Raw genomic sequence first — 14531 nt, 5'->3', positions numbered from 1 at the left:
TTATGGCATTTTTTCCCACCGGATTCGGACCCTATAAAATTGATTACTTTTTATAAATAATCGCTGAATTGGGGGGTTTCCTATTATTTTTTTTTGCCTAAATTGCAAGATTATTTCTCCTGGAGTACGCATTTCACGCTTTTATATTTTAAAATGACGATATCTATTTTTCGCGATTAAATGAAAAGTGAAAATTTTCGCTATGATAAAATGAATTTGTGCCCAACTGATGCTCAATAGAACGCATGCATTCCACTACAACTCATCAAAGCTCGATTAGAAAACGCGGCGGCTAAGTATGCATGATGGGAAAACACCGTGTGACGTCATTCTGGTTCCCGCTGTCGCCGTGTGAGGTGACCTTGGGGCGAGGCTTTGAGCGCTGATACGATGCAGGCTGCTAGCAGGTACCAGAGTACACTGCTGGCTGGTAGCGCTTGGCTTAAATAAGGATTATTAATACCCTAGCAAACGAAGGAAACTTTCCGACCTTAGGCAGTTTTAATGGGTGATTATTAAGAGATGTTTCCCTGAGCTCTGTGCCTCATGCATGCATTGGTAATCTCAGACGATGTAAAACTCCTATCTACTCGTATAGAAACTAGGTCCCTGTGACGTCACATGGAGTGACATCGCATGGGCGCCAATCTGGACTTTTTCAAATGCGGTTAAAATTGACCAATGCCATTCGTCTAATCTGGGATTTTTAAAACCAAATAATTTTTATATTATGAATACACTAAAGGTGGTTAACGTATCACAATCAATGCATTTCGTTTTCTTTGATGAAGGAAACTACCCTATTGCCAGTGGTGTATCCTTGCAATAACCCAAAATTTCATTTATCAAGGTCAAGATATATGATTTCAGTATTCCTGTGGTTTCATGGTGCACATGAAAAGGAAGTTATGCTAAAATACCTGATCATTATCTAAAATAAAATAAAAGGTTATAAATTACGTCTAAGATTTAGATTCCTCTTGCCGCCTACTACCTTAGTCACAATAACAAAAATCGTCACCATTCCCGAATTGAAGTACTATTAGTTATTGGTAATTTAAGGTACCATTCTTCACTTCTGATCGATCGGTTTACTTTGCTGAAAATTTACTTAAGAAAACCCATGAAATTAGTTCAAAATAATCGGAGTAGATCAAGTGGGCGTTTGAAAATATTTTTCTGTAAGTATCTTAAGTTTGAAATTTTTACCTCTGCAATATTTCTCAGAATTATAATTTTACATCTGAGCGCCAAGCAAAGGCTTAACCCTAATACGGGCAAGGTGAGTCTCTTGGACTCATCGCATCACATTTTTGGTAATTTTATTATGTTAAAAGATACAGTGTCCGGCGTGATGCGGTAGAAATCTTTGATATTCAGCGTATTAAAACAACTTGTCTGTTTCCACACTATTTTATTTTTACCGACCATGGTTTCGGCAGCTTGTGCCATTGTCAAGGTCATCGGCACAAGCTGCCGAAACCATGGTCGGTAAAAATAAAATAGTGTGGAAACAGACAAGTTGTTTTAATAAGCTGAATTTTATTATGTTATTGAAATGTCAGCATGTTGTTAATTTTTTACTTCTTCTAATTGTATATTTCCTATAAATTAGAGTAATTCAAACTTCTTTCGGAAGTAAGTAAAGTAACTTAGAAATAATTTTTTTCCCTGAATTCCCACAAATCCGGGCAGTGAGTCTGTTTGCACGAAATGTAAAAAGTAATGTGCATTTTACAAATATTTGGTTTGAATTGTCAAAATAATGTAAAATTATCACTATGTATATGCAACGATAAATTTTTGGTGTTTTATGTAGTGAAAACAGAAAGAATTAGTCAAAAGAGTCCACTGTACTCGCTGTTTGACTATGTATGGAATTAATAAGTAATGTAAAACTTTTGTTAAACAAAAAATAATCAAATTTATCTTAAATGATTCTATAGTGCACAATATGTACAAATTGATGTGGAAATTAATATTTTTCACTGCTTAATAGTTTAAATTAAAAGCGTAAGTTAAAAGAGTCCATTGGACTCTCCTTGCCCGATTACGTCAGAAAAATATGTTGCCCGTATTAGGGTTAAAATGTCTACATTATATTTACCCTGAAAATTTCCTTTGACAACTTTGTTTTCCGCAACATAACTTTCAATCGTCGATTAGTTTCAATGCACTGCATCATTTTCAATACTAGTGGTTTTACAAATTTAGTTTCCTTTTTATACGCATAATGGGTCTTTTTTAAATTAATAAGTAACATTTGTTCTTTCACAGAATTTTTCATGGTTTCGACGGTTAATGTCATTTAATGTTCCAGATGACGTTAATCGTCGAGGCCATGGTCATGTTTTGATATAAAAACTTCTGTAGAAAACACGTAGTTTAACAAGGCATCGCTGAAAACCACCAACTGTGTAATGGTTCAATTAAAAAGGCCAAATGCTGCCATAAGAGAGAGAGATATATATACATTCGTCCTCTTTATACCTTCCATCTTCTTTTCAAACCACGTGACGCAGTATTGATACACTTTATTATCATTTACGCAGCCGGCAATGAGGAGAACGCACTTTACAAGGGAATCCACCGCGAACACGAGCGATGCTCCCGGGTCATAACTGCATCACTAACGGGAGATTCATTACATTCGCGGGAAAAGGATGTTGCGGCGGAAAGGTGGACCTTAAAAAGAAGGAGCTTCGAAGCGAGTGACTAATTCTCAACCCACAATGGTAGGCGCGCGCGCGCACGAGGCGGTAAAGAAGAAAAAAAAAGATGGTGCCGGGAAAACAGAAGAGGAACTGTGCGCGCGCACGCGTAAAGCGTCGAATGGGACGCGTAAAGCGAAGAGAGCGAGACAGACTCGAACGAAAAAGGGTCGAATGGGGCTCCCGCGTGTTCTGGAGAAGGGGATGGGGATGCGAAGAATGATGAGCGGTGATTATTTTGGTCCGCACGTTCCCTTTCTTTCTTCCTTTCTTTCTTTAGTTCTCCCCTTCTCCGCTCCGGCGCTGACGTCGCCGTCTGTCTCTTTCCATGCGTACATCCCAACCCCTTTCATCCTTTAGCGATCTCCGTTTTTAAGTGCCATTCACACCTCACACTCGTGTCTGCCACGATGTTTTTTTCATACCTCAGTTTCTCATTTCCTTCTTTTCCTTCGCTCTTCCATTTTCATTTGTTGTTTTGCCTCTATCCTTTTTCTTACCCGGTCCTACAGCCCTAACCCTCAACCGTAACCATGCAACTGATAAAAGAATAAGCATCTCTTCATCCTAGATTTCAGTGCAGTCAACAAAAACTCGAAAAAAAAACTAATATTTAGGGGAATAAATTGTTTTTGGGTCAGTTATCCACTGGCCTTTTCTCACTGCGACCATATTTTTCCGTACTGCAATAATTTAATGACTTTAATCACCAATTCTGATTTCATTAAACATTCATTCGTTTGGGTTGTTAATCATCATGTAACTATTCGTTGATGAAAACGTATGTTTACCGAAAAATATTCCGATGCATACAGATTTTCAATTAATATTTACAAAAGAAGAAAATTCGAAGTCTCCAATAAATTTTAGTACTTTTGACATTATCAGAGAATTGGTTCTCTACCTAATTTTTGAACTGGGCAGGTAGGGGAAGAAGTTCTTGTGGAAACCATATAGTAATTGGGCACGAGATGTTGCCAAAATATCTGCTGCATTTTCCATTAAAGGATTGAGAACTTTGATATTCCACCGGTGATACTTCAAGAACTTTATTAGCGAGTCCACTTTAATGTTGGTTTTCTCAAAGCTCCTCTTTGTACTCGGATTCTACTTCAGATTTACAGGCTATAGCCCCAAAAAAACTTAAATTTAGCTTATTGAGAAATTATATAACCCAGAAGTAGGTACATACGGTATTATCGAAGAATCAAAAGTCTTCTCGACGGAAATTTATGGTAAAATCAGTTCTTATAGAAGGAGTATTTGGTGGTTGGTAAGGCATACCTATAGTATTTGATACTGCTTCATCAACTAAAGCCATGCGAAGTACAAACATTGCTCGGAACGAATAAAGTACATAGCAAGAGTGATGCATAAAAGTGAAGTACAAAAGTGAAAGTAAATACTGTCGTGTTATCATATAACCCTACCTTAAGACCTTAAAATGCATTTCTAAAGACATAATAAATCAAAATGATGAGTACTTTTCTCCTGAATTGAGGCGTAAATAGCTAAGAAAAATTTGGGACCCTTGCGCAAAAAATTGTACAAGTTCCTACAGTTGAAATGCTTCAATTAGTCGTTTTGGGCTAGTCCACAAGCAACAATGACGGGCATAGATATAGTACATTTTAAAGCGTAGTGCTGGGATCACTATGACTGGATTCTACATATTTTACCTCATGCGATAAAACTATCACTCCAAGAAATTTTTTTTAATGAAATAGGACTGGGTAATGATACAGTAAATATGCTGTTTGCTTTAATGTAGAATATAAGCCATCGCATGCTGAGTGAAAAATCGTCCCCTTCCCGAAACCCTTAACTTGGCTGGTACGTTTCGGAGTGGATGTAGATCCTCCCACTCCAAAACATTGCTGCTCCTCGGCGGAAAATATGAAAAGTTGTCTCTTTCCTTCCCTTTCGGTTTCTTCATTTTTTTCCTCCCTCTGTATCTCCTTTCACGTCCATTCTTCCATGCCACTGTGTTTCCTTCAGTCTGTTCTTTATCTCGGTTTTCATCCACTCCCCTCCTCGCAACCTGCTCGTACTTTCTTGAGGAAAGCTTCTGCTGTGTGTGTGGAGTGGTAAAAGGGAAGCAGATAAGGAGTAAGTAACACGCCCGGCTGAGACGCTTTCCTTTCACACCAACCCCTCCTCCCACCCCTGTTCCTCCCCCCTCACTATATCCCCCAACTCCTTTTGTCTCCAAAATCCTTCCTTACCCCTCCCATTGTCGCGTTTCATCCTCTCTCCCCGCCTTACGACCGTTTTTCAACATCGCTTTTTCTTTCGGGGACAGAGAGAGAACGTTGCGACTTTAATTACCCCTTACGGACGCAGGGACCGTCTTAATCTTTTTTTTTATTTTTTTTTCTCTCTCCTTTTTATTCCTCACGGTTGCATCGCTTTTTACACTTTGTTCGCCAGATACTATACGTAATTTTCATTTGATCTCGCTGTTTTCAGCGCAAAGACATTTTATTTCAGAAATGTGATTACCATTTTTGTTCGCTCTTGCATTTTGAAAGCTAAAACATGAGATGGTGGAACTCTAGAGGTTGTTGACAGTAATGTGTAATGCGTGTGTCGACAAGCATCTGAGTTTTCTATAAGCAATTTTAAACAATTTGTTGGTGTAACTTTTTACCCTTAAATATAAGACATATTTGGTTGACATACTCCTCACGGTTGCATCGCTTTTTACACTTTTCCCCCAGATCTGTACGTAATTTTAATTTGATCTCGCTGTTTCCCGTTTCAAGACATTTTAATTCATAAACATGGTAACTATATTTATAGAAATTGTATCGCGACAGCTAAAAAATAAGATTGGAGAAATTTTTTGAGAGTATTGACGGAAATATGTAATGACGATGTCGACAAGCATAAACAAGTAAATGGTGTATTTCATTACCTTTAAACATTACGGAGATTACGTCTAAACATTGAGTTTGATAATATGATTGGTTTTGATTCTTTTCCCCTCTTCTTTTACACCGCACGGTTGCATCGCTTTTTACACTTTTTTCAGATGTATACGTAGTTTTCATTCGATCTCGCTTTTTCAGTGCAAAGCCATTTTATTTCAAATATGTGATAACTATTTTGTGCACTCATATCACGAAACCTAGAAATTAAGGTGTGAATTTTTAGAGAGTATTGACAGAAAAATGTAATACCGATGTCGAAAAGAATTTGCGAATGCGAGAAGTGATTTTAAACAAGCAGCTGATGAAATTTTGTACCCTTACACATCGGATATATAGTTATATATTTTCTACAATTCATCGATTTAGTAATTCTGTTAGCATAAAGTCTAGCAATTTGCACGGCGGATATATTTTTAATAAAAGCATAGACCATGGAAATTACGTCTGGACATTGGGGTTGGTAATTCAAAGTTAAAAAAGTTTGCCATTTTTTTAAAATTGCTGTTTCATTACAAACGAATATCCAATCAGTTTCCATAATTTACATAAACAGTATTATCTAATATGTATGCATATTGACTCCTCTGAGAGTTTTACTTCATTAAGTAATTTCGAATCAATAAAGTTATTGAAATCGTTATATAGTGAAAAACAATGGAGCATGTTGCAATGAGAAGCCCATTGGTAGTAAGTATAATGTTCTTTTTTGAAATATTATCATATTTTTCACATCTATACGCTTTTGTTAACCGTTGATCTATGGTGTGGCTGGCTTACTATCATATAATAATGTTGATCGTCAAATTTCAGTTTTTAATTTATCTTTTAATCGAAAATGGCTGGTATTTTCCACCGCCCTTGCTCTCCCGTATTTATTATAACGCCATAAGTTTGTTCACTTCAGTTTTCCTTTACTTTTTCTCTACCAACAATCCCCCTATTCTTCCATCAACAACTCCCTAACAACATTAAATAATAGTTTAATTAAATATCTAGCATTTAAATATCAAAATTTGCAAACTGTTTACCTTTTTTTAAGCGTATACATTGAAATGCGAATATTTTTTTTCATAATTCATCGCCCTGGTGGCTACTTACTGCTAAAATAAGCTTTAACAAAACAAACGGGTCTTAAATTTACGCTTCGCACACTCATTTATTATGGCTGCATTGAAACGGACGGTCTTAAGCTGTCGAAATTCGTCGAAAAAAAAAGTTAAGTGACCTCCTTTTGCTAATTAACAACATGCCCGGCTCGTAGAGAGTTTAGCCTTACGCCTCGACACCATATAATTTGTACTCGTCTCTAAAGCAGTAATAATAACAATTATACTTCGTTGGTGTCCTCAGTAGGGAACATTTATCATCGTGGGGATGATGATCCTCGGCATCTTGTTCCGCGAGATTCGTCTGCAGCCGCAGCAGCACCGGCTTAGTTCTCCTCATTAAGGAGTCACTCCGCTCTAATGGTTCTCTTCCCACCTTCCGAATTCCTCAGCTCAGACGCCGCCGCCGCCGCAGGGTCGTTTCTTGCAGCCGGCTTCTCTAATTCGCGAGAGAAATGATGAAAAGGACACCGGGCTCTTTTTAAGCACCCGAGTTGGAGAGTTTTCTTTCGGCGGCAATGTTCGTTATCTTTAGCGAGAGACCCGGATTATCTCGCGCCGAGATTAGTATATGAGCGGGAAATTTTCGCAATGAAACGTTCCTGATTAAGTTGGGGCTGTGAGCGCGTAGCATGTGGGCGAGATGGATGCGATAGGCCCTCAGGCCCTTCTGGCGACGGCCAAAAGACTTAAACTCTCGTGGGCAGGAGCTTTTATTGCCTGTCCATAATCAGAGTTTTGTAAATGGCCTCAAACCACTCCGTTAATTCTAAGGTATTGCGTTAGGTTGTTTTGGAGGAAGTGAAGAAAAGAAAAACTGCAGATGACTCGCGGAACAGAACGCGGAGGCGGATAATCCAAAGCCGACAAATATTTCCCCCTGAGGACGCCAACGTATTATGATTATGATTATTATTATTATTACTTATAGACGACTCTCGCGGCTGAGCTTAAAGCCACTGAGTGCGTCCACCGGGACAAGTGGAAGGCAAGAACGGAAAAGGAAGACCTCGAGCAAAATATATGGAGCAAGTAAAGAAGGATGTGAAAGAGAAGAAACACGTAAGTGTGAAAAGATTAGGTAATAGGAGAACTGAGTGGAGAGCTGCGTCAAACCAATCTTAGGATTGTTGACCAATGATGATGATAGACGACTACAAATTATATGGTGTAGAAATGTAAGGCTAAACTTTACAAGCAGGGAATAATGTTAATTAAGTAAAGGTGGTTGCTTCACTTTTTTAATAAGGTCTTCCAATTGCAAAAAAAGAAACGGAGCGAAAATTAGAATAAATCGAATTATGAATCTTGCATGGAAATCTCCAGGGCTTCCTTTATCCTGATGAGTTTCAGTATTTTACAATACGATAAAAATCTCATATGAATTGATATCATGAAATTGAAATGATTAAGTGGTGTGTAAGGGCCATCACCTATGAAAACTTGTTGCGAGGAATACGCTTGGTAAAAATTTATCAATGCGTTACCATCATGTTAGTCACCTGGCGTGAAAGATAAATTATTGGTGAACTAGGGATAGAGAAAAAATCATTAGCAAATGAAAATTAAATCATAAAAAGGTTTGAGGCTAAAAACAATTATTAGTCCTTCATAGTAGTTGTCAAGCCTTCAAAATCATTCCATCATATGGAGCTGAATATCTAAATATTTTAACATAAAATTTGAGGTCTTATTTCTATAGTAATATTGGTGACGATCTCTCTGTTTTCTCGCCAGACGATTTTTTCTATCTTTCTTTCCAACGCTATGATGAGCAACGTGCTTATCATCTTCAGGGATCCAGGAACTCAAGTGAAAGGGATTTAGAGCCCTTGGATTTCAGAGACAAACGTTTGTGTAAGAATCCGTTAAAATAAATTTATAAGAAAAGTGTGGGCAATATTCTCCTTATATAATTAACTGAAGGTATCTGTGACATTGTGATTTGAGATTTGAATTGAACCAAATTGTTATAGACTATCCCTTATGTCAATATATTAAGGATAGTAATTGAAGTTATTATTTATGAAAAAGAGAGATCCAGCCTTTTATAGTTTAAGTCTGGTTTCTACATACATTCATTTTTTTATGAAAATTCATCAATGAAAATTGCGCATTGACTCAAAAGATTTTATTTCAGAAAATACATGCGTAATAAGAGGTAGTATGGATAGAGTAGTGATTGCTGGGATCTGAAATTCTTAAAGATGGTAACGTATGATTATGGCCGCTTCAACAACGTAACCTACGTAGGCTGGTTTAATCTGTACAAGGATTTGATTGTTGCAACTTTCCTGAAGAAGAGAGAAATGTTAGCCGGTATATTTGGCGTATCGTAACATCCGAATTAAAAAAAGCTTATTTACTCCTGGTTCAGTAATATCTTTATTTTTGATCTTCATATTTAACACCAGGTATTCAATAAAATGTCGACCCGATTTTCTGAATTTCCACATTCAAACAATCTTCCTAATTTTTCAGACTGTTCCATGCTTGATAACATGTTTTCTACCCAATAATTTTTACAGGAGGTAAAAACGTGACAAGGCTCATGAAATCTTAAATTACACATGGTAAAAATACTGAGTAAAAGAGATTTTGTCGTTTTCCCAATCCTTTTTGATAATGATATATTTTGGGAAATCGATGCTTATCTATTTAAGATATATACCAATGCCGCAACCGACGAGGAAATATAACAGCATGACATCTAGAGCACGTATGATATTCTTAGAATTGTTTGTCATATTCCGTATATTGCATTGCTTTCTATTTTCCAGCAACATTATAATTCCTTGGCTACCTCTTAGAACCACGTAGCAGCATCTTTGCATCCAACTATGGAAACTGGATATGAGATCTGTTTTGAATAACCTGTAAGAGAACCGCCGCTTTAGATGACTTCTCTATGTGATGATAGTGGAGTTGAGTGTCGCGACTGCAACCGATGAGAGTTACGCGAGAGCTCTTCCCGTAGTCTCGAGAACGAAAATCCATCAAGTCGCTTCCTCATCTCCCCACTTGGGTTATCCTTATCCGACCTATCCGCCCTATTCCCGCTTCCTCCCTATCCATTCATACCTATCTCCCCCCCCCCGACGTCTCCTCCCGGTCTTGAGCGCTATCATATCCCGCCGCAAGAGAGGTGTGCGTCTGTCTCCCACCTGACTTCATTATATCCTCGTTCGTCTCCAAACTCACACTCTTGAGCGCACTGAATTCCCCTTCCATTCTTCACCCCCCCCCCAAATTTCCCCTGATACATTTCGTTTCCTAGCCTACTTCCCCTTTTTATCTTCCTCCACTGAACTACTTTGATGAACGGTTTAGGATATCGAGAATCCTTGGGTCTAAACGTCAGCGAATATCATTCACTCTATCTCCCAGAGCCACTTACATCCTATTTGACATTTATTCTCAACATCAATGCCCTTTCATCTCTTTCTGTCCGTTGATTCTGAAGCTTCAACCTTCTCCAAATCAGATTTTTCTGGTCCCACCATCTCTTTTTCGGTCTCCGTTCATCTGGGTTTGCTTTTAGAACATCAAAAATCAACTTTCTTCTCCTTTTCTCAGTAGTTTGCCAAGCCGTCTAAGTCTTCTGCCCCTAATATAAACAACAATTACATTACTCCTGCAGATTTCTCTGATCTCCTTATTGAATTGTCGTCTCCACCTCCCTAGTTCAAAAGGGGGTCCCTAAATCTTACGTAAAACCTTATTTCCGAGTGATATCAATGATTTCTCCTCTTTCTTGTTACGTATTTAGGCTTCCTAGCCTCTTTCCTTGCCCCTGTCAATAACTACTGCGACATTTCATCCCCTCCACCCCCTCATCCCTTTATCTTTATACCTCCACTGGGCTGCTTTCATGAACGGTTTAGGATATCCAGATTCCTTCGGTTCAAATCTGTCCAAACGTCATCGATTCTCATTTACTCCTTCATAAATTAGCTTGGATAAAATACGACAACAGGGATAATTTGGGATTTAACCCTTTGAGTGGCAACCGGTTTTCTATGTACTATGCCAAGAGTGCCGAGGCGTTTTTGCTGATTTTGCAGTAGGTTAGGGAAAAAAATTAGGTCTCAAAAATAAGCAAAGGTATATGTTCAAAAACTTTAGGAAATCTATATAATATGTGGTTTCACCTTTTTATTATATTATTTGACGAATTTTTGTATTATGAGTTCATTTTTATAATTTAAAGAAAATAATTAATGCTAAAATAAAATTAATATTGCCAATTGTATGATTAGTTAATTATCAGCATCTAAGAGTGACATTGAATGAGGAGCGCGATAGCACTCCAAAGGCACTCTAAAGGATAATAAAACCTCTTTCTTAACCTTAAATAATGGAAAGCTCACTAATTTATTAATGAAAATTTAATTCACCTAGGTGATAGAAATTCAAATTGAAAATAAATTCATGCGGTCGTGATAACACTCTCTAATAAATCATGAGGAATTGCATATACTACCCAGACGGCACAGAATCCTCCGTATCTAATTCGTATGCAGATAGTATCCATTGACAAAAAGCGACGGAGCGGTAGTCAATGGATACTATCTGTATACGAATTAGTTACGGAGGATTCTGTGCCGTCTGGGTATCATATCCTTGCTTGAGTGATTTATGGGGGGCATTTTAAGTACGGCACTTTTCCATGTGGTGTAACGTTAAGCCATGTTCCCCTAAGCGCCTTTCGTTACGAGTAGGTGCCGACTCTGGGTTTCTTTCCACCCTTCCCTCCCAACCATACCTATGTCATAAATGACGTAAACTCTCTGACGCCTCCCACAAATACGGTGCCATACCACCATTATCTCCTCAACTATGCCTTTTCTGTGGCATGGCTTCCCTCCACCCGTACCTACAGAGGCAAAAACCTCTTACACTCGATCTCTGCGCCTCCTTCCAGGCGCGAAAGAAGCAGCCGTGGGAGTTTAAAGTGGGTTCCCTTGACTTCGACGAAAGTTAGTGGTACTTGACTCCATCAAGAATACGCCCGTAGGTGGAGTGGATGAGAAGGCACAAAGTGTTTTGGTGGGGGAAAACTGGAATGAATGTCTTCCCGGGAGTTGATTGGTGGCTGGGGAGAGAATCAATGAGATCACGTATTGAGAAGCACCTGAAATTCTAATGGATGCTGCGGTGGAGGTCCTGGATACGTATTGCCGTAATCAATGGTCTACCACGTCTTTTACAAAACTCGATACGATGGGTATATTCTTTAGCCTCCCTTAAAGGAATCGGCCCACACAGTCCTTATTTTTCCTTCAGTTAAAATTCTATGAAGCTAGTTATAAAAGCCAAACAAGAATACTAGATCACTATATCATTAAACTGCTTCATGGACTTTATAGAAGAGGATAATAATATCCCCATAGTTTGGGAATATTGATATGGATTGCGGCTTTACTTATCGGAGTTACGAAATATAAAAAAGAATTTTAATTTCAATCCTCATAACGTTATTCTGTTACCACATTTTTGAGCTTATAATTAATTATTGAGGTAATATAACTAAATTCATTATAACATGAGCATTATAGGAAACTAAAAATTGATTACATTTTAACGTGTGTGTGAACATGGTGAGGATAAAAAAGATTTTGTTACAGTATAAATGCGTGAAAGTAATTGAAAATTCTATTTATCAAAGCCTCTAATTTTCGTATAGCTTGTAGCCGGTTAACGATAACGTAACGATGACTATGAATCGTTAATTAAGGAGTACAAACCATAATTTTACTTTCTCGAATGTCCCATGTGAATTATATTTTTTCCCGATCAAGTTATGGAATACTTTTCTCTCTGAAATCGGTACCAATTGCTACTTTAAAGTTTTCTTGGTTCCCAAATGTTGGTGAGCTTGATTGTTTTTATTTATACACGAACTGTACTTTCATCCGCAGCGATATTAGATAATGCTCTTTGTTCATTGATATATTGACAGGCCATTAAATGGATGCATTTTAGAATGGCTTTCCTGCCGTGGAGGCTTAAAAAGCTATTACAATTTGTAGGTGATCATTTATTTAATAATGACCCATATACACATCCTCATGATTTATTGAAGAGTTTCATCACAAAAGCTTGCATCAATTTCCAAATTGAATTTCTATCACACATGTGAAGCCAATTTGCCTCAATAAATTAGTGATATTCTGGCTCTATCTAACTATGAGAGAGTTCAATTATTTATAAGGTCACGAAAAAATATGGGGCAATTCGAGCATTTTTGGCTTTGACTCATGTTGTATTAATTTGCTTTAAGCATTAGTAATTTATAAAATCCTTGAAAATATTATGACAATGATATGCATCGATCGAAAGGATGTCTATCAAAGCAAATTCTAGTGACAAAAACGGTGTTCCCTAATGAGATGTCATTAAGAACAAATTATTTTCGACTAGCAGCATGGCTTATACCCGCGTTTTGACCTTTAGCATTTTCAACTCATGAGTAAGAAAACGTTTCTCCCGAATCCTATTAAAAGTGACTGCTTTGCAATGTTTTGCGGTCGTTTAAAATGTACCGATAATCTAATCATCAAAAGGCTAACGTATTAATGTATTCCATTCCCTGAATCCTTGGATATTACGGCTTAAATTTAAGTCCTGCTGTGATCGTTACGATAGGACTGTTACGGAAATGGATTTCAGAATTCATGCATCTTATATGAGCAATTAACTTGCGTCTGGAATAGCTTATTTATCGCCAAGTTATGCAATCGGTTTTGCGAATATAGGATGCTTGTATTATCGTTATGGAAATTTTAATTTACCAACAAATTCCTTTGTCGCTTGTTTGTGACTCCTATATTACGTTTACTCGTTCTTTTTACCGTTCTTCAACAGAGGATATTCGGAAAAACGGAAAATAATGTTTATTTATCGTACTTTTTTCCTTATCACAAGTACCATCATATGAGCTTTTTGTACCTATTTTTTTCGTTTTTTTCAGTTCTCAATTGTATGCGCCTTAAATGATTTTTGTGGACCCCTGATTATTCTATTTTTAATAATGATACAGATACCTAATATATTCTCTGTATTTATACGCAAATCTCTTAAAACCTTTGCAGAAATAAAATTTTAAAAAGGATGAAATCTCCCCGATTATGTATATCAACCACAAAAAAGCATTTTTTTCTTATGAAACAACGGCTTCCTTTTGATTCGGAAAATAATTTCTCGTTCCGATGCAAACCAACTTCATCATAGCGTTAAATTTCTCTACTAATTCCAAAGGCTATATTAATTTAAAAAGTAGCATAATAGAGCAATAACAGATGTTAGAATATTTGGGGATATATTGTAAATCTACATCGGGACTATTGGCCTTGTCCCGCACATGAGTACACAATTCCGAGGCTGTTATTATTTTATCATAAGTGACCGAACTTATAAATAATTGACATATCAAAATATTAAATTATTTTTGTGCAAGGATGGCTAATTACATAACATCGTATAATTTATTGATGTATATTTGCTGAAATAAGGTATCATTGCAACAAGTAATTATCTTAGGACATTGTTTCCTAAATATTATAAAAATTTATAAATGAACCATGTGCGAACGATTTAAAAATCATCGCAAAACATTCTCGTAGTTTTATCGCTATGCCCTGATGTTCAATATGAGTGAACTAACAGGCGAAATGATATTGAATCGTATTACGTAATCGTATTGACTGGCTCAGTTTCTTGAACTGTTTTTTTTTATCTTATCCGGGTGGAAGAAAAATCCAAGAAATAATATCAGAGAA

At 37.1% G+C, this 14531-nt stretch overlaps 1 protein-coding gene across 1 annotated transcript in view; it reads left to right on the top strand.

The window, feature by feature from the left end:
- The window catches only part of LOC124166484 (formin-like protein 5), a 678638-nt gene that overhangs the window by 523582 nt on the left and 140525 nt on the right, over positions 1-14531 (top strand). The window lies entirely within an intron of this gene.

Source organism: Ischnura elegans, chromosome 10 (assembly GCF_921293095.1).
Source record: "Ischnura elegans chromosome 10, ioIscEleg1.1, whole genome shotgun sequence".
Taxonomy (NCBI): domain Eukaryota; kingdom Metazoa; phylum Arthropoda; class Insecta; order Odonata; family Coenagrionidae; genus Ischnura; species Ischnura elegans.
This window is presented reverse-complemented; position numbering and strand designations above follow the sequence as displayed.